The following is a 23540-nucleotide window of genomic DNA, read 5'->3' on the forward strand; positions in this document are numbered from 1 at the left end:
CCAGACTGACGGCCCACAGAAACTGTGAGACAATGAATGATGCTTTTTTAAACCACTGAGTTTATAGTAATATTGTTATAGAGCAACAGCTAATTAATATACCTTCATTCTTATATTACTCAAGTTGCGCACACGTTGTAAGAGGTAAACTCAAGTATTCTAAACATCAGATCACCCGTGGCAATATGAAAACCCCAGCCAACACACAAGAGAAAACCAGAATCAGTCACACAGTCCCACTTTTTCGTAAGACTTAAGCTCTAAACTTGTTGCCAGTATTGCCAGAAGGGCCAGGCTGGTTGCTTAATAGCCAGATTAACAGATCAAAAACTAAAGATGGCTGCTTATTGTCAGAGAGCAAGCAGCTTCCATTTTCTGACTAAGTGATCAGAATGAGCCACCAGCTATTACATATGAATGGAAAATCTACAAGTTCAAGGGGCACCACAGTGCCTGATAGAGATGACAAGCTTAAGGTAGAGAAGAAAACTGTCGTTCTCACTTACTCCAAGAAAGAAAAAAAATGTACCTCCTGGTAAAATACAGTTCTTTTCTTTCATATTTAAAAGCCACCTTTTCTTTTTTTAATTTCATTGAGGTGTAATTGACAAATAAAATTGTAATATAAAGTGGATAGTGTGATGATTTGATTTATATATACACTGTAAAAGCATTCCCACAATCGAGTTAATTAACACATCCATCATCACCTCACATATTTACTTTTTCACATTTAAATATTTTTATTAGTTTCCATTGTACAAAACAACAGTGATTAGACATTTACACCCCTCACAAAGTGATAACCCCCACAAGTCTACTATCCATCTGACACTATACATAGCTATTACAATACCATTCACTGTATTCCCTATGCTGTACTTTATATCCCGTGACTGTATATATACCGGGGGTGCCAAAAAAATGCATACAAGGGGACACTGGTGAACGTTATTCAAGCAGTAGTTCGCCGTAATCAGAAGTATCTGGATGCTGATGGTAGAAGACTGTGAGCACCTCTTGTAATTGCAGAAGTCAAACGTGACTTGTATTTATCTTTTGTTATTGGTGTATATTGAGTATTATAATTTTCATACAGTTTTCCTTTCTTAAAATGTGTATACATTTTTTTGGAACCCTCTTTTTTTTTAAATTATAGTTGACATTCTTTTTTTTTTAATTGGGGTGACAATGGTTAGTAAAGTTACATAGGTTTCAAGTGTACAATTCTGTAATACGTCATCTATATATCATATTGTGTGTTCACTACCCTGAGTCAGTTCTCCTTTTTTAACCACCTTTTAAAAATGACAATTAGCCCCTAGTTTAGGACATGCATTCATTATAAAAGAAACAGAGTAAGCCTACTACCATTCTTACTATCATTGTTTCAGAAGTCCCATCATCACAGGCTCATTGTAACACAAATATTTTCACAAGCAGTGGAAGTGATATATTCGCACAATTTTATCAGGATCATAAATGTAACTAAAAACAAATAACTAACAAGATTTATTTTTATTATTCAACAGTGAGAAGCAAAAAAGGAACCTGTCACTACAGTTATTTCATGCTCATTTTTTAAAGAGTAAAGTCAGTTACTTGTACAACAAAATATGTGAGAAAACATACGCTTAGAGTAATGTACTTTTCTTCTTTGTAAAAGGAGAATCACTACATTATTTCATTTAATTTTTCTATGTATAGGAAAAGTGAATCAATAACCTAGTTCCAAGTGGGCAGATAATAAAATTAATTTTTATTACACATTTAAGAGTTACTTTAATTTCCTTTAATTACACACAATAAAAAAGGCTTTTTGCAAATCATTAATAGTTAAGAAGTACTTTCACTGACAATATTCAGTTGTCTGAGAAAAGCATTCCTGTAACATGGGTAAATGCATAATCACATTTCAAAATTGTAGGAAATAAAAGCTAAATAATTGGAAAGAATGTGCATGTACTCTAAGTAAAGCTTGAGGACATGACTAGCGATGAGTGTGCAAAGCAGAACTTGATCTGTGCTCCCAGAGTGCCTCAAGATATCTCTCTGAGTGCGCTGTTCATGAACATCTGGGTCAGTCCCCTGGGTGAAACTACAATGTCCTAAATAGGCGTGAGAGTAAATGAAACCCACAAAAATGTAAACCAATGTATATTCCGGATGTAAGGAGGCACTAAATGTAACAATGTTAAAAACAAGCATATAGGGGCCGGCCCGGTGGCTCAGGCGGTTAGAGCTCCATGCTCCTAACTCCGAAGGCTGCCGGTTCGATTCCCATATGGGTCAGTGGGCTCTCAACCACAAGGTTGCCAGTTCAATTCCTCGACTCCCGCAAGGGATGGTGGGCTGTGCCCCCTGCAACTAGAAAACGGCAACTGGACCTGGAGCTGAGCTGCGCCCTCCACAACTAAGACTGAAAGGACAACAACTTGAAGCTGAACAGCACCCTCCACATCTAAGATTGAAAGGACAACAACTTGACTTGGAAAAAAGTCCTGGAAGTACACACTGTTCCCCAATAAAGTCCTGTTCCCCTTCCCCAATAAAATCTTTTTAAAAAAAAGAACAAAAAACAAACAAAAAAAACACCAGCATATAGAGAACTGCCATGAGCTGCTGTGAGAGGTCCACCCATGACCGGGGAGGTGGGGTGGGGGCGTGTGGGGACAGAGCCCCAGAGAGTAGTTTATAGGCTCTCGGCCTCACGTGAAGGGGTGCTGGCTCGGGTGGTGAATGGCCGTCGGCTGTGGCTGATTGGCCGTCGGCTGTGGCCAGTTAGCCAACTGGCCGCTGGTATAACTGCTGCGACTACGGAGGACTGCCGAGGATTGCCGAGGAGCCGAGCAGAGCCGAAGAGAGCGGAAGAGGAGAGCCGAGGAGAGCGGAAGAGGAGAGCCAGGAGAGCGGAAGAGGAGAGCCGGGAGAGAGGAACAGAGGAGAGAGTGGAGAAGGGTCGTCGGTCGGTCGGTTGGAGGAAAGGCTGACGGCAGGTCGCGCGTCCGGTGGGCCCAGCCTCCAGTGAGACCATGGTGGTGTGACTCCCCTACCTATGGCTCCGTGGGTGTTCCTTTTCGGCCTCACCATATCCTGCGTTCTTGTGTGGGGAGCGGGAGCAGAGACCCCGCAGGCCGCCCCGCACGACAGGGCACAAGGCTCATAACACCAGCATGGGCCAGGGAGCTGGGTCCTACACAACTAGACTGAGCAACAACGGCTTGAATCAGAGTGGGGCGGGGGGCGAAAGAAGGGGGGGGGAACAACCCAGCATATACAAGCCAAAAACAAAATTAAAATATTTCTATGGCTTTCTGGAAGAAAAAAGAAGGCAGAGTAAATGAAGAATAACCTGCAGATACCTATTCTTGCCTCAGTGAGGGCCAAGAGTCACATACTGGTCTCTCACTTGCACTCCCAGTTATGAGTAATAACCTAATGAAACAAACTCATGAAAATCCAGCCCACCGTACAAAACAAGGAGAATAACTGGCCTCATTTTAAAATGGTTGTTCTGCCATATTTGCGGGAATCCCTTCAAGTGGCCTCTGGACCTCTGCTTTCCTTAGACCTGTGATATGCACTGATAATTGACTTATTCACGGATCTCCACTACTAAGACATATAATAATAACACACGTGGCCAGTCTGCTTCACGACTGTGTCCTGACCTGCAGTAAGCATCTCACATATTCCACAGAATAACCTACATAGTCTCACATTACATAGAACAGGGGCCTACAAACTTTTTCTATAAAGTGTCAGATAGTAAATATTGCAGGCTTTGTGGGCTACACAGTCTCTGCTAGAGCTATTGAACATCATGACGTGAAAGCGGCCTTAGAGAATGTATAAATGAATAGGTATGGCTGTATTTCAGTAAAACTTTATTTACAAAAAGCAAGCTACAAGCTGGATTGGGACCACAGCCCATTGGGACACAGCCAACCCCCTAACAGGGAATCTCAGAGGTCCCTACACAGTGAATCTTTCTCAAGTCTAATACGTAGCTGAAAAATATGCCTTTGGTAAAGAAGATGAGAAAACCGAATAATTTTTATTCTGCCTTCAAAGGCCAAAAGCACATACTAGCCATACAGCTAAACTCGGGAAGTGTGTGACTCCCTGAAGGAACAAACTAAGACGTTATAGTAGATGAAAATGAAGATTGAAGATAGTCAGTAATTTTGACCAACAAATAGTTATTGAACACCATTAAACCCACAGAAATTCTAACTGACCTAAAAATGTTCTGTTTCTGCCAATATTTAATAATACACACCCCTTCCCTCTCCTACTTTTCTACTTCTATTGCTTACCTTGTGTGAAAATAGATAAAACAAGCACTTGACAGTGGTAATAGCTTCCTAATTAGTCTCTCTGCTTCCAGGAATGAATGACCTAAAACATTATGCTTAGAAGTTGCCAGTTTAGCATTGGTTAAGCCTATGGACTCTGGAGTCAGAGAGAACTTAGTATGAGTCTAGACTCTATCCCTTTTATTAGCTGTGTGACCCAAGTTATCTAACCTAAGCCTTACTTCCTTATCTACAAAATAGTTATAAAATAGTAAAAAACAAATTCATAAACTTGTGGTGAGGAGTAAATAAGGGAATTCATGTAAAGTGTTTATCAAAATATCTGGTACATTACACTTGCTCAATAAATATATATTATGATTATGGTAACTATGGGGGTTTTAAAACACATCAGCAAATTATTTGACACTCCTCCCATTGAGAGGTAGAATATATGTGCCCTAGCCTTGAATCTGGACCAGTCTTGGTGAGTTGCTTGTAACCATGAGAACACCACACAGGTGACATGGTGTGATTTCTGAGGCTAGGTCAGAAAAGACTACACAGCTTCAGTCTCTTGAGATGCTCATTCTGGGGCCATGTGAAAAATCCAAGTACTCTGACATTGTCCCATCAGAGAGACCACATGTAAGCACCCCAGCCAACAGCTCAGCTGAGCACTCACCCATCTGCTGTCAGCCACGAGAGGAAGCCATTCTAGGTCAACCAACCCAGGTGAGCTTTCAGGTGACCACAGCTACAGCCAACATCTGACTGCAACTAACTGACCCACAGTAATTCCATTCCATTTATATGAATTTCAAAAACAAACTGAGTCAAAATTAATATGAAGACAAGTCACAACAGCAGTTACCTCTCAAGGGTTGTCACACTAACGATTTAAATAGCTATTTGGTAAGAGAAAAGAGTATTTCAAGCAAAAAATGAGGTGAGTCATGAGAAGATACACATAAAGTGGAACCAGAGCTTGAAGAATAACTTCCAGCTAAAACAAGGAAAGGCATCATCAAGGAAGGAGCATTTGAGTGGGGTTTTAAAAGACAGACAGCATAGAATACATGATGGCAGGCTTCATTTCAAAACAGGCATATGCCTTCATAACCACAATGACACAACTTATGTGTGTAATTATTTATTTAATGTCTCTCCCCCCAACTACACTTCAAGATCTGAGAGGGCTGAGCCTATCACTTTTTCAAATGTCTCTCTAGTACTAGGACAGTACCTGGTACATAGTAGACATCAGTACATATTTGTTAAATAAATGAATAACAAACAGAGGCATGAAAGCAACAATTTGCCTGGAAAATAAAGAAAAAAGGGACATGAGGCTCAAAAGATTATTTAGGGCTAAATCACAAAACACCTTGAAAATCAAACTCAGGAATTTTTACTCTGTTTAGTTGGTAATAAGTCACTGAGGTTTTTAAGAAGTGCAGTGACATAACTAGGTCTGTGCTTAGAAAGTATATCTAAAAGCCGTATATACAGATTCCAAAAAAAGACAATGAAGGCGATCAGGAAATCATTACAGGAGTCCAGATCAAAGATAACAAGAACCTAAACTAGAATAGAAGCAGTGGAATGAAAAGGGGGGTAGGGAGAATATTGTACAGATAATTATCAATAGGACAATCAGTCATCCATTCAACCAACATCTTCTGAGCACCCAAGTATCTACCAGACATGGCGCTAGGAACTGGACATAGGAGAAACTAAAAAGCCATAATCCTTTACCTGAAAGAGCTGACAATCTCTCTGAGTTGTCCCTGTAGGGAACATTGCAGATATAATGAACGAAGAAAGGGAGAAGACAAAGACTCTCTTAAGTTTTGAGTCTAGGTAACCAAGAGGATGGTAACACCATTCAGAAACTAGAACAGAGCAGAAGAAAGTGGGTAGGGAAGAAGATATGGGCAGTTTTGACATATTGGCTTTGTGTAGAATATCCAGGTGAACATGTTCAGATGGCAGCTGCAAATTCAAGAATGGAGAACAGAACAGAGGTAAGGTCTTATGATTTGAGAAATATAGCATAAACATGTGAGCTGAAGTGCTAGAAAAGATAAGGATGATATAGGTAAAACCTTGAGGACTACCCACATTTAAAGAGATGGGGGAAAGTGGAGGAAAGAAGGAAGAAGAAGAATTATCAGTAAAGCTAACTGAAACAAGACAGAAGAGAGCAGTCAGAGAGACAGAAGGATCATCGAGACAAAGAACTGTTTCCAGAGGCATGAATCATCAATAGCGTTAGTTGTAGCAAAGAAATCGTGGAAAATTAGGACTGAGAAAAGACCACTGGATTTGGGAATATATTAGTGACATTTTAGAGTGGCAGAGAGATCAGGAAGATTCTGTTGGCAAGGAGTTAAGGTATCAGTGAGTGATGAAGCCAGCAGTGGAGAGAGCTAAAGCAAACTACTCTCTTGAAGTCTGACAGTAAAGAAAAAATGATGCAAGTCTGACGGTGAAGAAAAAGAAAATGATGGGACAGTAGTTTGAGGGAACAGCAGGAGGAGGAAAATAATTTTTTAGGATAGGGAAAGATTACATGACTTACATGTCATTAGTTGGAGGGAAAGAATTAAATGAACAAAAAAATAAAAGCCACTTTTTTGAATGGGAAAGAACTAGAGTGAGACAGGAAGAAGACCTGGGAAAAAGACAAAGATACATAAAATTTTGTATTTATTCATTCAATAAATATTTATTGAGTGCCCATCATGAACCCAAAACTGGAGAATATCCACTGGAGAGCAAGTTAGATATATAGTCCTGAGCTCATGAGCTTAGTAAGTCTACTAAGCTCCAGAGAAATGGAATAACACAGAGGACATGGTAGAATGTCTCCCAAACATCCATTCCATTCCTCCCCTATTGTGTAGAAGCCGTGTAGTTTGGGTAGAATCAATTCCACTATTAGCAAAAGTGGTTGATCTTGGGTGGCCTCAAAAATCAGCATAATCTTTACCTGCCTTCTCAGGGTTTTGATTCAGGAATGGGCACAGAACCAAAGTCAGTCTAATCAGAATGAAACATGGGACTTGGGTTTAATGGAAAAATGGACATTTCTAAATGGGATAGATTGCCCTTTTTGCCCAATTCTCCATCTTTCCCTGTATCGATAACATTATTAAATATGTAACTTTGCAGTTCCTCCTTCTAATGGGATGGAGTATTTATTAGTCAACAAAATACCACAGACTAGGTAGCTTAAACAACAGAAATTTATTCTCTCTGGAAGCTGAAAGTCCAAGATAAGTGTGCCAGCATGGTTGGGTCCTGGTGAGAGCTCTCTCCCTGGCTTTCAGATGGCCACCTTCTCACTGCGTCCTCCCATAGCAGGGGTGGGGGCACCCTCTGGCACCCCTTCTTAAAGAGCAATAGTCTCATCATGAAGACCCTTCATGACCTTATCTATACCTAGTTATCTCATCTAGGTTTAGGCCCCCCGTCTCCAAATACCATCACATTGGCGCTTAGAGCTTCAAAATATGAATTTGTGGGGTCACAATTCAGTCCATAGCAATGTATATTCTCGCACCCCTTGTTTTATGATTTGGCCATGTGACATGCTTCAACTAACAGAATGAGGCAGAGGTGATGTGTGTGCCAGTTCCAAGGCCAGGCCTTAAAAAGCCCTGGTATGTTTCCACTTGCCCTCTTGCACCCGTCATGGGTATGAGAAGAGCATGCTATGGCTGGACCACTCCACCAAGGAGAACAGAAATACATGGTGTACTACCAGCACAGCCAATCCATATTGTAACAACCTGCAATGAAAAGCCGAGCCACCTAGCCACCAAGCCTAAACCACCCTGCTGAGCCCAGCCTAAATCAGCAGATGCACGAATGATAATAAATGATTATGTTTTTAAGCCACTGAGTTTGGGGACAGTTTGTTAGAAAGCATTATGGTGGAAACAGGTAATTCATGTAATATTTATCCAATATCTATAGGCAGGGACACATCTAGCTCTTTAGGAACAGCCTTATGCTAACAAAGAAGTAAGTTGGACTAACTGCCCCAACTGTTTTCTTCAAATCCCTGTTTCTTTATTCACCTCTGCTGATTCCTTGTGATAGCTCCTGAATTCAATGCCAATACTGGTCAGCAAGACTTGTGAAGAAAACAGAAGGATGAAAGAAAGAGGTTTAGCCGGGAGAATCACATAGTATTACAAAAAACAAAGAATCACATAGTATTACCAAAAAAAATAATTTCAATAAAGAAAATCAAAATCAAGTACAATACAACCACCAAAGAAAATGAGAATGAAGAAGTCCTTGGGTTTGGTAAGGAAGAGGTTGTTAGTTCATCAGAAAGTCATTTTTGGACACTAGAGAGACAGGCACAAAATTCAGAAAAGAGTAAGTTGCATGTAAATTGAGACAGTAAGTTTAGACAATTTTGTTTAAAAGTTTAACAATGAAAAGAAGAAAGAAATAGGGCAACAACTAGTAGAGCAGGAAATGGAACTCATTTCTTAATAAGGAAGACCTGTGTAACAAATTACCACAAGCTTATCCCCATTTTGTAGGTCAGAAGTCCTCATGGGCTTAGCTGGGTTCTCTTCTGAGCATCTCACAAGGACAAAATCCAGGTGTCCACCAGGCTGGGCACTTATCTGAAGGCTCTGGGGAAGGATCTACTTTCTTGCTGATTTGGGTTGTTGGCAGAATTCAGTTCCCAGCCGCTGTAGAACTGAGGTCCCATTTCCTTGCTGGCTGTTTGCTGCAGGTTGCTCTCAACTACTAGAGGCTGCTCTCCAGCTCTTGCATGTATTTCCCTCTAGCTTCAAGCCAGCAACAATGCAATGGATCTTTCTCACGTTTGGACTCTGGCTTCCTCTTCTACTACCAGATGGAGAAAACTGCTTTTACGGGGCTCATGTGATTATATTAGGCTTATCCACATAATCTCCCTATCTTAAGGTCAACTGATTGGTAACCTTAATTACACTCAAAATCCCCTTGGCTGTGTAATCTAACATAATCAAGAGAGTAACAGCTGGCATATTCACAGTCCTAGGGATTATGGCCTGAAATCTTTTTTTTTTTTTTTGGGGTGGTGGTGGTTCTTAGGTTTCTGCCTATCACATATACATATCTAAAATTAGAAAAGATTCCAAAAGCTAAAAGACCTTAAAGAAGATTTTAAGCATCAGAATCTTGTATTATGCAAATTACAATAATTAGGAAAGAAGAAACCAAGGAAAATGTATGAGGGCTAACAATTAAGTTTGCAAACTCACCACCATGCGCTTACACTGGCAGCACTGTACAAACAGCTAGGTAAGGTTTCATAACCTTGGTATATCAGTGTCTTACAGCTGTGTTCCTGTCGACATGTGGCAGTGTCTTGCTGAGTGGCGTTCATTATTATTGTTGTGTTTTTGTGTGCCATCAAGAGAATGTCTGAGCTTGAATTAGAGCAATGAACAAACATTAAATTTCTTGTTAAACTTGGCAAGAGTGGAAGTGAAATCAGGGACATGTTAGTCCAAGTTTATGGGGATAATGCCAGGAAGAAAAAAGCAGTGTACACATGGACTAAACGTTTTTCTGAGGGGAGAGAATGCGTCACTGATGAAGAAAGGTCAGGGAAGCCAGTAACGAGCAGAACTGACATGAAAATATTGCAAAAATTCAGCAAATTGTGCATCAACATCATCGGCTGACTGTGAGAAGCATAGCAGACCAAGTAAACATTGATAGAGAAACAGGAAAATCTTAACTGACAATCTTGGAGTGAGAAATGTGTATACAAAAATGGTCCTGAAGGAGCTCACCAATGAACAAAATCAAAAGAAAGTCAAAGTTTGCCAAGACCTTTTGGAGAGACAAGACGATGTTTTGGGCCGTGTTATCACTGGTGATGAAACATGGGTGTACCAACATGAAGCATCAAAGTGCACAATGGAAGTCAGCTAATTCTCCAAGACTAAAAAAGTTCCGTCGGTCCAAATCAAGAGTCAAAATGATGCTGCTAAACTTTTTTGATATCAGAAGTATTCATTATGAATTTGTACCAACTGGACAAACAGTTAACCAAGTTTACTATTTGGAAGTGCTGAAAAGGTTGTGTGAAAAAGTTAGATGACCTGAACTTTTCACCAACAATTCATGGCACTTGCATCACAACAGTGTACCAGCTCACACGGCACTGTCTGTGAGGGAGTTTGTAGCCAGTAAACAAATAACTGTATTGGAACATCTTCCCTACTCACCTGATCTGGCCCCCAATGACTTCTTTCTTTACCTGAAGATAAAGGAAATATTGAAAGGAAGACATTTTGATGATATTCAGGACATCAAAGGTAATACGACGACAGCACTGATGGCCATTCCAAAAAAGGAGTTCCAAAATTGCTTTGAAGGGTGGACTAGGTGCTGGCATCGGTGCACAGCGTCCCAAGGGGAGTACTTAGAAGGTGACCATAGTGATATTCAGCAATGAGGTATGTAGCACTTTTTCTAGGATGAGTTTGTGAACTTAACTGTCAGACCTCGTACATCATCCTAGCCATGGCAAAAAAGAAGGAGACCTTTTCTTTGAGATTGGGAGAAAAATGATAAAAGGGGCGCAGGGAGAGGCAAAAGACAGCATTTATGCCAGCTATTTATTTTGCGAAAACTAATATCGTTTTAATTAAGATACAAAGAGACATATTCTCATAGTCTAGGTTCTTTGACAAAGTTCTTCCAGATGGTTACCTCTCCCTAGAGTGACAGCAGTCAGTGTAGTCTTGCACATATTGGGGATTCAATTAAATACTGCTGACTATCTGATTCAGGATTCAGAGTCTGGAGTACCTGACTCAATACAAACAAATGGCTTAGTTCCCCATGAAAGTTAAGTCACCCTATTCTCCCCAACACTGCACCTCCTTTGCAATGTGGGAGAAAACTGAAGTCAAGAAAAATAAACCATGTAACAAAGATTAGGGAGCAAATTGCAGAATACAAAATTTCTCTAATTTTATCATAAGGTCAGAATCCAGAATCCTCCAGATAAGGATCAACACTGAGATATTTCCCTCTTAATGCAGTTCAATCAAATCAATGCTTACTGAGCGCTGCTTCAGGATACTTCAGATGAGGAAGATGCAGTCTGAGCTCAGCTGCAAAGGGCTGGGGATAAGAGAACCACACAAATGATTATCACGTGAGGTTGAATCACAGTGAGTGTTAAAAGTGAAGGGAAGAATGCAATATTAAATCACGTTTAACCCTATAAGAACCTTATGAAGTATTTATAGACAAGAAAAAGGCTCAGACAGGTTAAAAACTTTTTTTTTTCAGGCCATATAGCAAGTATATGGTAGGGATAGATTCAAATTCAGGATTGACTGACCCCAAAACTCAATCTCTCCCTAAGGAGGGATAAGTCATCTCTGGTTGGCAGGTTGAATGTGGGTTTGGAGGCTGGTGGAGAGAAACTAGGAACAGTTTCTTTAGAGGCAGTTATTTCAGGGAGAATTTGGAAAGATACATACAATTTTGAAGAGTTGAGATATTACAGAAGGAGAATAATTCCAGGGGAAACAGCATAAAGCAAGAAGCAGGAAATCCAGGTCAACTTTTGAGGAACAGTAAGCAGTTCAGATAATCTACAGCACAAACTCTTTACAAATAAATATTAAATGGGATGCACATTTTAGGGGCCAAATATTGGGGTTTAGAGATTAGTGGGTTAGTGCAGACAAGAGTCTAAACTAGGATCTCAGCTGCTAAAAAGGAGAAGGTGGACTGATATGAGGGGCAATATGAAAAATTACCCTATATTTACTCTACATTTAACGGGGGGAGGGGAAGACAGGGAAATTAAAAAAAAAAAAGAGCGTGAATTAGGAAGGGAAAATTATCCCTTTGCTCTGCAGTCAAGAGGTTAGCAAACTATGACCCACAAGCCAAATTCAACTCTCTGTTTTCGTAAATAAAGTTCTATTGGAACACAGCCATGTCCAGTCAGTCATGAATTGTCAAGAACTGCTTCCACCCTACAACAGCAAAACACGTGTGGCCCCTAAAGCCTAAAACATGGACTTTCTAGCCCTTAAAAGAAAAAATTTGCCAACATTTTCTCTAGTCCCACACCTTATAAACCACTCTTCCTACTCTTTAAGCAGTTCGGTCTGGCCTAAATATGAAGCTTAAGTTGATATTTTTTGATTCATCAATTTCCAAGATTATCATTTTAATTCCAATTATATTAATAGTAACTGAGGATTTGGCTCTCTTACACCATCAGCCTCCTTCCCACTCCCTCCCCTCCTTACATACAGACTTTTCTCTCCCAATATAAATATATGTTTAAATCAGTAGTCAGTGTTTACACTTCATTATGACTACATATTCATTACTGAGCCAGATAATGTAATATGATGTTTCCATACTTAATAAAAACATCTTTCTAAAGCTAATAATCATTTGTTTCATTTGCTTAGTTTCCCATTACCTGTCAGTATTTTCCCCCAAGTCCAACAAATGTGTCAACTGTCAATTTTTTCCAAATGTTCAAACATACCAAATACTTCATTGTTTCTATCTGTTCCTCCCACAACCCTCCCCTAGTTGTCCATCCATTTCCTCCAATCTGGACGAGTTGCCCTCTAAGCCTAGGGAACAGCTGTTTCCATGAAACCTTTTTGCTCTCCTATATTGAATCCTTTGTTTCCTGCATCCTTTGGCTTTCTCTCTACTTATTCCCTCATTTTACGCAAGTTCATCCTCCAGAAGCTTTCAATGAAAGAACACATAGACATAAATGTTTCAATCCTTCTACGTCTTAGAACTTCTTTATCTATCCTCAGATCTAATAGATAGTTTGGCTGAATAGAGATATCTGAGCTGAAAATCATTTTCCCTCATAATTTTGAAAACATTGCACCACTGTCTCTATAATCCAGAGTTGCTGTTAAAAATTTGATGTCATTCTGATTTCCAGTCATCTCTATGTGACTTGTTTTTATGTTTTGTTTTGTTTTACACACCCTCCACAAAGCTTTTAGGATTTTATTTTATTTTATATTATACTGGAAAGTTGCTGAACAGATGTGAAGTAGGTAATGTCAGGTGGTTAGGACCAAATACCCAAAAATTAACCTGATTTTTTTAAATTAAAGGACTTTCTTTCCTACTTTTAAAAATAAAATAGGAAATTGAAAACTAATAAAAATAAATTCTTCAATCCAGGAGTTCTTTTAACATTCATTCCTGGCCAATCTCAGACTGATCAAGCCCTAATTCCAGGCTAATTAAACTTTCTAACTGAACTTTTAAAGTTCACCCCAAACTATGGCTAACTATTCAACTCCAATCTCCTTTCTCCAAATACTATTTCTCCATGACAATCTAAAATAGTTCACATTTCCACGCATTTGCAAATGCAAAGCCTTCTTTCTTTTTTGGTATTTATTTCATCTCTGCCAACCTGTGTTCACGATTAGGTTGCTTTAGGTCCTGGATGCCTTTGGAATTCATATGAAAAGATGTAACCTTTACCAAGTCACTTATAATCACAGTTCCCCTCACTCTTTCTTTAGTCAGCAGCAGCCACTTGCTTCATACATCTCCAAAACATCTAGTGGGCCAAGGATGCAGCAATCCTACATGACAAAGGACTACCCTTCCCCACCCCCAATAAAGAATTATCTGGCCCAAAATATGGATAGTACCAATGTGGAGAAATCTAGCTCAAAAGGTACTTCACTCTAATCTAAGACCTACAACTAGCCCAACAATCAAGTAAAACCTACCTTAGGCTCAAGATCACTCTCTCTTCTCCCTGGCCTCCCTACTGTGTTCCCAGGCTCTTTGTCTGCCTCAGCCATTGAAACTGCCTTTTTCCCAGCACTGCTATGATATACTGGCCCTCAGATCCTTAGCTCCCTCCTGACATCGGCACCTGAGACACTGTTGCCTCCACCCAGTTCCAAAACTCCCTGGCTTGCTTCTCATCATGGAAAATGGGTGGCTTTAACCCCTTGTTTTCTGGACTTGGATCTCTATACAGTCTAGTCTCCACTCCAACCTGACTAATGTTAATCAGCTATTGCTCCCTACATCCCAGGGTGACAATATGGTTTGACACTACACATCAGAGCCATCTTTAAAAGGCCTTCTCCTGTCTAACTCTGAAGTCCTGGCATTTAATCTCTTCTTTCTGTAGTCACCTTAGGAGCTGCTGCCTATCTGTAAAACAGCCATTTACAGGTTTTAAGAGCTCATGACATGGTCACTGAAGAAATACATGAACCAATAACCTGCAGGCTTGAGTTGCAAAGAACATACATTTAGACTGACTGAATTCTGAGTTCTTTCTTTCAGCCACTAAAATATTTATTGAAGTACTATGTTAGGCATTAGAGGTTGGCAGCATTAAAAAAATGCATGGTCTGTACCCTTAAATAACTTAAAGCTTAATATATGTCAGATATGTAAATAAATAGTTCAGTTATGCTGATTACAATTAGATCACCCCTATTCCATAGCTTAAAAAGAAAAAAAGAGAAAAATCCTTTCTCAGAATTGACAGAAATAACAGTCTCAAAATTAAAGTATACAGAATGAATGAATGAGCAAATGAACAAACAGATGGACAAATCAGAAACCAAATACCAAACTGGTAAAGCTTTTTTTAGGTCTTAGGCAAGGTGGTACATCATGTAAATGAGACTTTCATTATTCTACTGCATCTCCTTTCGTTTTCCTTAAATGTCATTCTCACTATAAATGCTAATTGGTTTAGCATATGTAACAAATTAATCTAGTGGCAGAATAATTCCATAACACAATGCATGCTAAAAAGTCTTTGCTTCTCAGCTTTACAGATAACTGGAGCTTCTAAAACAGATCTAGCCCACTAGCCTGTGCACAGAGCAAATTGATACTAAGCCAGAATGCACTGTCCAGCCTCTCCACATGGTTAGAGCCAGCGTCCACATAATTGGTCAGTGTGCATTATCAGTTATTAAACAGTTTTAATGTTATGTTTAATTGGCGCATTTTCTCAATTTTAGAGCAACAAGCAGGGTTTTCAAGAAAAGGAGATCATAACTATATTACATTCCTTCTCCCTCTAGAAGTATAAAAATAGCGGTTACCAACTGAGTCATCACAAAGGATCCACCTGGTTGGACTGATTTTGTCTCTGTATAACACCTCGTTATCTCATCATGTCAATTTATTTACATTGCAGCTGCACTGATATATCTGATGCTACAACTGAGATTGTCTCCATTACTCATGAGATGGAGTCATACACAACTGGGCTTGAACTCAAGTTCTACTGGGTTCTGTCTACATGACCTTGAGCAAGATGTTTAACGTATTTTAAGGCTAAAGTGTATATGGGACTTTAACCACATGTGAATGTGGAAAATAATACCTCGTAGGTTTGCTGTGAGAATTGATAAGGAGATTATAAATCTATAAGACTAGCATTTTCTAGGTGCTCAATGAACACTAGCATTCCCTTTAACCTGATATAAATTTACTAAACAAAATTATCTTAAATAAATCTTTTCCCTCTTTTTACTTAATTTTCTTAGCTCCCTCCACTTTATCAACTTTTCCATCATTCTTTCATTTATTCAAAGTTACTAAGAGCAAGAACTTACTATGGCCTCTTCCAAAACATTTCCCGGGTATCTCTACAATCCATAGTAAGAGTTATGGTTCCAAATTGTCTTTTACTCTGAAAACACTGCTTGCCTTTGTTTTAAAATGTTTCCCCCTGCCCCCACTTCTAATAATTTTCCAGTACTGAGGAGAGAATATTAGTTTTTGAGGCAAACGTTATGGATTCCAAATCCAATTGTGTTGCTTACTTACTTACTCAAGTTACTCACTTGGTCCAGTTACTAAATTTCTCTAGGTCTCAGTGTCCTGTAAACTAATACATGTACAGTGACGAGCAGAGTACCTAGCGCCTAATAGGTGCTCTAAACAATGATTTACTGTTTCTCAGCACTGAGGTTGCTAACCAAACCCCTGTTCTCAGTCAATAATTGCACTCAAAGATATAGTCCAGATATACATAGTCCAAACTATGCGCCATCAGTATGCCCCATTCCACAGTTACTCATTTAGTTATTCAACAAATAATTTTCTGAATGTCCTATATGTTCTAGCATAAAATGATGACATTTGTACAGCACTTTAAAAGATTACTAGCTTTTCACAAAGATGGCACTGAAAGCAAAGAAGGAAGCCCCTGCCCCTCCTAAAGCCAAAGCCAAAGCAAAGTCTTTGAAAGCAAAGAAAGCAGTGTTGAAAGGCATCCACGGTCACAGAAAGAGAAGATCTACACGTTACCCTCTTTCCGAAGGCCCAAGACACTGCGGATCCAAAGGCAGCCCCAATACCCTCAGAAGAGACAACACCCCCTGGAGAAACAGGCTTGACCACTGTGGCATCGTCAAGTCCCCCTAACTACAGAGTCAGCCAGGAAGAAGATAGAAGACAACATACACTGTGTCATTGTGAATGTCAAGGTCAACAAGCACCACATCAAACAGCCTGTGAACGAGCTCTGTGATATTGACATGGCCAAGGTCAACGTACCCTGATCAGGCCTGATGGAGAGAAGAAGGCATGTGTTTGACTGGCGCCTGACTATGATGATGCTTTGGATGTTGCCAACAAAATTAGGATCATGTAAACTGAGTCCAGCTGGCTAATTCTAAATATAAAAAATTTTCACTGTAAAAAAATAAAAATGAAAATTAAATTAAATTTAAAAAGATAAACTAGCCAAGGTTTCAGGAATGAAGAAGTTCAGGGTCTAGAGGAAAGGCAAACATGCAAACAAATAATTACAGTGCAGTACTCTAAGTGCTAAAAATAGAGACGTGTACAAGGTACAGGGACGCACAGAAGACAAAGCTCAGGCACAGCTTTCAGAAGAGATGATTATGCTGGAATGAGACTAGAAGAACAAACAGGGCTTCACTGAGCACACAGGGAAGGATGAGTATTCCAGGGGGAGCAAGAGTAGAAAGTCTATGACGCCTGCTAACAACACCAAGATTTTCAGGTACGGTTGGAGGCTGCTGTTGCAGAGAACCAGTGGGAAATGAGGCAGGTAGGAAGGAGCCAAATCACAAAAGGCCTCAAATGATACGCCAATGAGTTTGGGCTTTCTTCTTTAAACAACAGATAGCCACGAATTTCTAAGTCAGAAAGTAACTTGTTTTAGAACAATTCCTTAATGGCAAAGGAAGGAATGAGTTGGAAGGGCTAATGTTGGAAGTGGTCGTACTGAATGTACGTAAGAGCGAAGGAGGATTCAAGGGTGCTCTAGGGCAGGGGTGTCCAAACTTTTTTCAATGTTTTTCACCAAGGGCCATATGCGGTAAAATACACAAAGAGCTGGGCCACTCACTCGAGGTGAAGTATCTATTGCCTCACGTGGTTTATTTAAGTAAACTAAATATATTTTTGGAATTTGCTGTGGGCCAATTAACAATGGATTGTGGACCGCAGTTGGGCTGCGGGCCGCAGTTTTGACACCCCTGCTCTAGGGTTTCTAGCTTAGATGAATGCTACATAGTGGTTCCACTAACACAGAGGAGTGAAGCAAGAGGCAGAGGCGAACTGTGGGTAAAGAGAATGAACACTTCAAGTTTACTATCTCTACTGAGGGAGAGATGCTCAATAGGTCCCTGGGAATAGCATGTCTAGAGTACAGGAGAGAGGACTCAATTAGAGTATATATTTAGGATAGATATTAATAGTAACAATTTTTTAAAACCCAGGATCATACTTTTTAAAAGAAACATAATTCATTTGGACTTTTCTCCCAACTTCAATTGAAAAGATTATGAATTTAAAACTTTAAATTACTGTCTATTGCACACATTAAATTTTACCATGAAAAATAAGTCCACGTATTTCATGAAAAAAATAAACTCTAACCAAAGGTATTTTATATTTATTTATCTGTTTTCTTAAGCAGTCTAACTGATAATATATTTCCAAAATACTGTTTTCATGGCAAAAAAAAAAATACAGCATGCTTCATTTTCTGAATAAACAGCATGTTTAATTTCCTGAGTAAACACTACTCCTATTTGACAGTGAACAGAGTCCAAAGTCCCAGAAGGAGTTAAGAAATTTCTAAAATCCCAGGAGCAATAAACCTCAGCTCACCCAGAGAATCTAGTCAAAAGCTTATTATAAAGGACTAAAAGTCAATGTCATACCAACATTTTAAATAACATCATGCCTTCCTCTATTTAATAAATTATTTCAAAATCAGGTCACAATTGACAGACACACTATCTTGGGCAGACGGGAGAGAGTAGATAAGCAGGGGAAATTTCCTTTTCTCTACTGAAGCATGTCCACCAACTGTCATGTCTGGAAAACAGCCAAAATGAGCACTTTATTTGCAAAAAGAGCAGGAGATTCATGAAATACTAGCAAAATGTGTGACTGTATAAATGTGGAATGTAGAGAATTCTTTTAAGATTCACATTTACGGATGTTTGGAAATAACCTTTCTAAGAAATAGATTAAAAGCACAAGTGCTACCTCTAAAAGCCAAGGTAGTGCCCTGAACGTCTGGGGATAAACTTGACCCTTTTCTTCTAGGCTGTGAACATCTATCCATGCAGTTCCCTTACACACTCCCAAGACAGATCTCTGGCCTCCTAGATATTTACCTGAATTAGTCACATAAATTACCTTGAGAAAACCATTGTCAAACCATGTCTCTTTCTCTTAACTTTCTTTTTGTTAAGTTTCCTAATTTTTCTGTTCCTCTTTGATCACAGAGCATTTTCTAGTTTCCTGGCCATAGGGTTTACCAACAAAAGCTGACACAGCTGAGTTGCTGAGGGAAAACAGCTGAACTATTGGAAGGAAATCAGAGAAAAAAGAGGGAGGAAACCTAGAAATGTTAACTACAGAGGAAACAGGAAAACCTTGAACTTTGTCTGAATCTGTATAAACTTGTGACTCTAGATTAATGTTCTCAATTCAGATCAGGATCCATAGTCAACTACCATGTTTCCCCGAAAATAAGACCTACTCAGACCATCAGCTCTAATGCGTCTTTTGGAGCAAAAAATTAACGTAAGACCCGGTCTTATTTTACTGACCGGGTCTTATATAATAAAATACAATACAATATAATATAATACAATACCTGGTCTTATATTATATAAGGGACCACACAGAGTATCTATTAATTATTGCTCCAAAAGACGCATTAGAGCTGATGGTCTGGCTATGTCTTATTTTTGAGGAAACAGGATAAGAGTCACCAAGGGCTTTCTAAAGAGTTTCTCACTGATCTAAAATAAATATATATTTTTTAAAAAACCAGAATGGTAGGAGTCTGGATCATGTTTATAGCCAATAACTAGGGAAAAGAGAAAGGTGGGCATTCATTTTGAGTGACTTTACTATTGGAAACTCCCCAACAGTTATAACATTGCAAACACCACTGTCACCTTGGACAAGGTACCCAATTGTGTCACAAAGTATTTTGGCTTTTTAAAGAAGTGAGATAAGCATAACAGAGAGCAAGTGGAAAAGGTAAAGTGAAGAAATACTTCTGGTTTTGGTGTATTTTCTCAAGAAGTTCACAAAGTAGTCAAGGTAATAAATGTTTCCACATGGCCCTTTTCTGAGATTTTTGTCCTCTTTTACCACCCAATCATGAGGCCAGGCTCAACGCAATCTAGCAGCCCCTAAAATATGCTATATGAGCCTGTCCTCCTGAGCCTTTCCAACTCCTGGCAGTTCAACTTTTTTTATTTGTATCATCCAATAAAACCCCATCACCCTGTAAAGAGCAAGCAAGCAAGACCTCCAAGGAAGGTCACATTAGACACGTATCTTGAACTCTTTTCCTCAACTCCTGTCCATCAAAGAAACAACATGTGGATCACATTGCTGAGGAAACAGTATCTGCCAATCCCAGATTCAAGAGTTCTGGAAGGATTTTGAAGGGAATAGGAAATGGGTTGCATAGATACTCTGTGTGGTCCCTCGTTCTGCTAATGAACACTACACCTGCAAAGAACCATTTCTATGGAAGCCCAAGGGTTCCATAAAAATAGAAAGCCAAGATACAAACAGACATATCATGAAAAGGTCATATGTTACTAGAGGTGCTATTGATGATAAGAAAAGGTAAGGCGGTAAGAAAAGAGTAGATAGGAATCACGATCTCTTTAGATCCCTAGATGGTACCTTGTACATTAAGCAGGTTGCTTCAAACCAGGCCTGTTTCATTCCCTTATTAGATTGTAAAACCTAAATTTTTATTATCTTTCCATTGAGCTTGTTTTCCCAGACCTAGAAAATAATAGCAGCAACTTATAACACTGCCTGATGCTTATTTTTTCTTGAATTTGGCATGAAAAGCCAAATGGTCTTTTAAAGTACGAACTATAACTGTAATGAATTATTTTTGCAATGCTCCCAAACTATTTTACCAATTTTTGCAAATAAGGAGGGTATTTTTCAGCTATATCAATGCTTACTGAAAGTTTCTTTGCATGGATTTGTTTCTAGATATGGATTCCTTGTAATAATTTAAAGTCTGAGAAATCTCCAGTATGTATTATTTACTGTCCTGGTTCATTTGGGCCAATAATGATTTTTATAAGACCTGTGCAGAGTTATCATATTTTAAAATATACTTGGTCAATGTCCTGACATAATGTTTTTCTGACATTTTAAAAATCATAGTGGGACTATCATATAACAAGAAAAACCTACTTGCTGAACTTCTTATCTCTATCAAATTCTGCAAACTCAACTTCCTCAGTGAATGACAGTTACTATTCCAGTGCTTTTATAACTCTTCTTTTGCATTATCATCATCTTGCTGAAATTCTTGAGAAGGCATTTCACTGACAATTATCATAAAGACTTTTAGCTAAACAGAGGGAAAAATATAAAGATTTTCTGTCTCGCATTCAATCTGAAGGCCTACTATTAGGTTGGTGCAAAAGTAATTGCGGTTTAAAAGGCTAAAAATATAATTGCAAAAACCGCAATTACTTTTGCACCAACCTAATACCATGTTTCCCCAAAAATAAGACCTAGCCGGACAATCAGTTCTAATGCGTCTTTTGGAGCAAAAATTAATATAAGACCCGATCTTACAGTAAAATAAGACCGTGTCTTATATTAATTTTTGCTCCAAAAGACGCATTAGAGCTGATTGTCCGGCTAGGTCTTCTTTTCAGGGAAACATGGTACATATCTACAACAACATTCATGAAAGAAAAAGCTCATAAAAAAATGCAGGGCGGCCAGTTGCTCAGTGGTTAGAGCATGGTGCTCATAACACCAAGGTCACCAGTTTGATTCCCACATGGACCAGTGAGAAGCAATGGCTTGAGCTTGGAGCTGAGCCGCCGGCAGGCAGCCAGTTGGCTTAGTGATTGAAGCAAGGTGCTCCTAATACCACAGTTGCCAGTTCGAGTTCCACATGCGCCAGTGAGCTGCTCCCTCCACAACTAGATTGAAAAAAACAACTTGACATCCTGGAAAAACACACTGTTTCCCAATATTCCCCAATTAAAAAAAAAAAAAAAAAGCAAAGTGCTGACCAGCCTATCAAACTATCATCATCTTTCCTCCAAAATACAAGGAAAAATAGTGTCCAGGAGAACTGCCACACAGGACTCAAGCTTTGGTCATAATCTCCATGGTACCTGGTATTCTTAATTGCCCATAGCCTATTTTCTTCCAACACAGGGGTACAGGCATTGCTGACTTGGAGAGATTTTATTATGATGATGATGATGATGATGATGATGATGATGATGAAAAATAAGAGCATTATGTTACTCTCAGCTTCTGCTCTCTTTTTTTCTTTTCCTTCCTCCTCATTTCCCTCTCTTCCTGAACAACTCAGTTCCCAAAGCCATTTAGTAGGGCAGAGAAAGACAGGCGTTCACACTAGAGGAAGAGGGAGACCCACAGTGACCCACAGTGAAGTGACAGAGCCCAAACTAGTGGAGGAAAATATCCTTATTGGGGGCAGCTGAGTGTGGGGTATCAGAGCTGAACCAAGTTAGAGAGGGTGTCCCCTAGAGGGGTATGTGATGTGAGAGGTCAGAACCCAAGTAGGGTGACGAGGATATCCAGGTAGCGGTGGCAGAAGTGAACATCCAGACATGGGGTGTCAGAGTCCAAACAGGGTGAAGAGGGCATCCACATGCCAGGGTGACCCTGTGCAAGGGTTAGACCCCAAGCACGATAACAAGGGCATCCTTCTGTCGATGTGAACTGGCAAAAGGAGTACAGCCTGGAAGGGGCAAGAGGATGTCTGCGTAGGAGATTCGTCCTGTTGCTCACAATGTTCTCGTTTATCACTTGCTTATGAAAACACCTGTCAGGCTTCCCGTACAATCACTCTTCTTCCCTTTGTAATAACTAGTTTGGAGAGGCACACTTAAACTATTTGAATATGCCAGTCTTCATTATTAATTCTGATACTTATATTTTCTCAGACTTCAGTACAAGCCCTTTCAGGCTGGCTTCTTTGAGTCATTTTTTGAGCATTTTCTTGCTTTTGGCATCATAAAATGTTCCAGGACTCATCTTTCTCTGTTTCACTCCTGGATCAATCATTTCTCTAAGAAGCCATGGTTCCTTTTATTGGAAAATGGCAATCAGAGCTAAGATTTGGTTCCTGGGTATGTTCATTAGTGAAAACGATATGTTCACACACAGAAAAACACACATTTACATCTATATCTATATTTATTGAAAACTGTGAGTTTACAATGATTTGTCTAATTCCCACCCAACTCCACAGGCAGGATTCATTTTGGTTTCTTCCTTCCTATATCTGTAAATTCCTTCAATAGTGAAAACTTGGCTTCTGTTCTCTTTAGTACATAGACCTGCTCGATAAATCCCGCTGTCTGTAACCAATCCTCCTGTTTACTGCCACATCTTCCCCTGTGCCAATGTCTTCCTTACCCCCACTCAGGCTCTGCCGCCCGTGTCAGGCTGAAACGCCTTTCTCCCAAATTGCTCGCCTGGCAAACTCCTACTCATCCAACAAGATTCAAGAGTCTCCGTCTCTCTGAATTTTCCCGACTACTCCTCCCAGATGGAACGAAGGGCGCCTCCTTCTTGCTCTTCACATTCCTGTAGCATATTTCCATACTTCCATTATAGCACATATCACACTATTTTTAACTCTTTGTTGACATGTCTGTCCCATTACTCTGCAAG

The 23540-nt window shown here is 39.5% G+C and overlaps 1 protein-coding gene across 16 annotated transcripts in view; it reads right to left on the reverse strand.

Moving 5' to 3' along the window:
* Positions 1-23540, reverse strand: part of ANKS1B (ankyrin repeat and sterile alpha motif domain containing 1B) — an 891644-nt gene that overhangs the window by 857991 nt on the left and 10113 nt on the right. The gene's annotated exons all lie outside the window — the stretch shown is intronic.

This window comes from Rhinolophus sinicus, linkage group LG02 (assembly GCF_036562045.2).
Source record: "Rhinolophus sinicus isolate RSC01 linkage group LG02, ASM3656204v1, whole genome shotgun sequence".
Classification (NCBI taxonomy): Eukaryota; Metazoa; Chordata; class Mammalia; order Chiroptera; family Rhinolophidae; genus Rhinolophus; species Rhinolophus sinicus.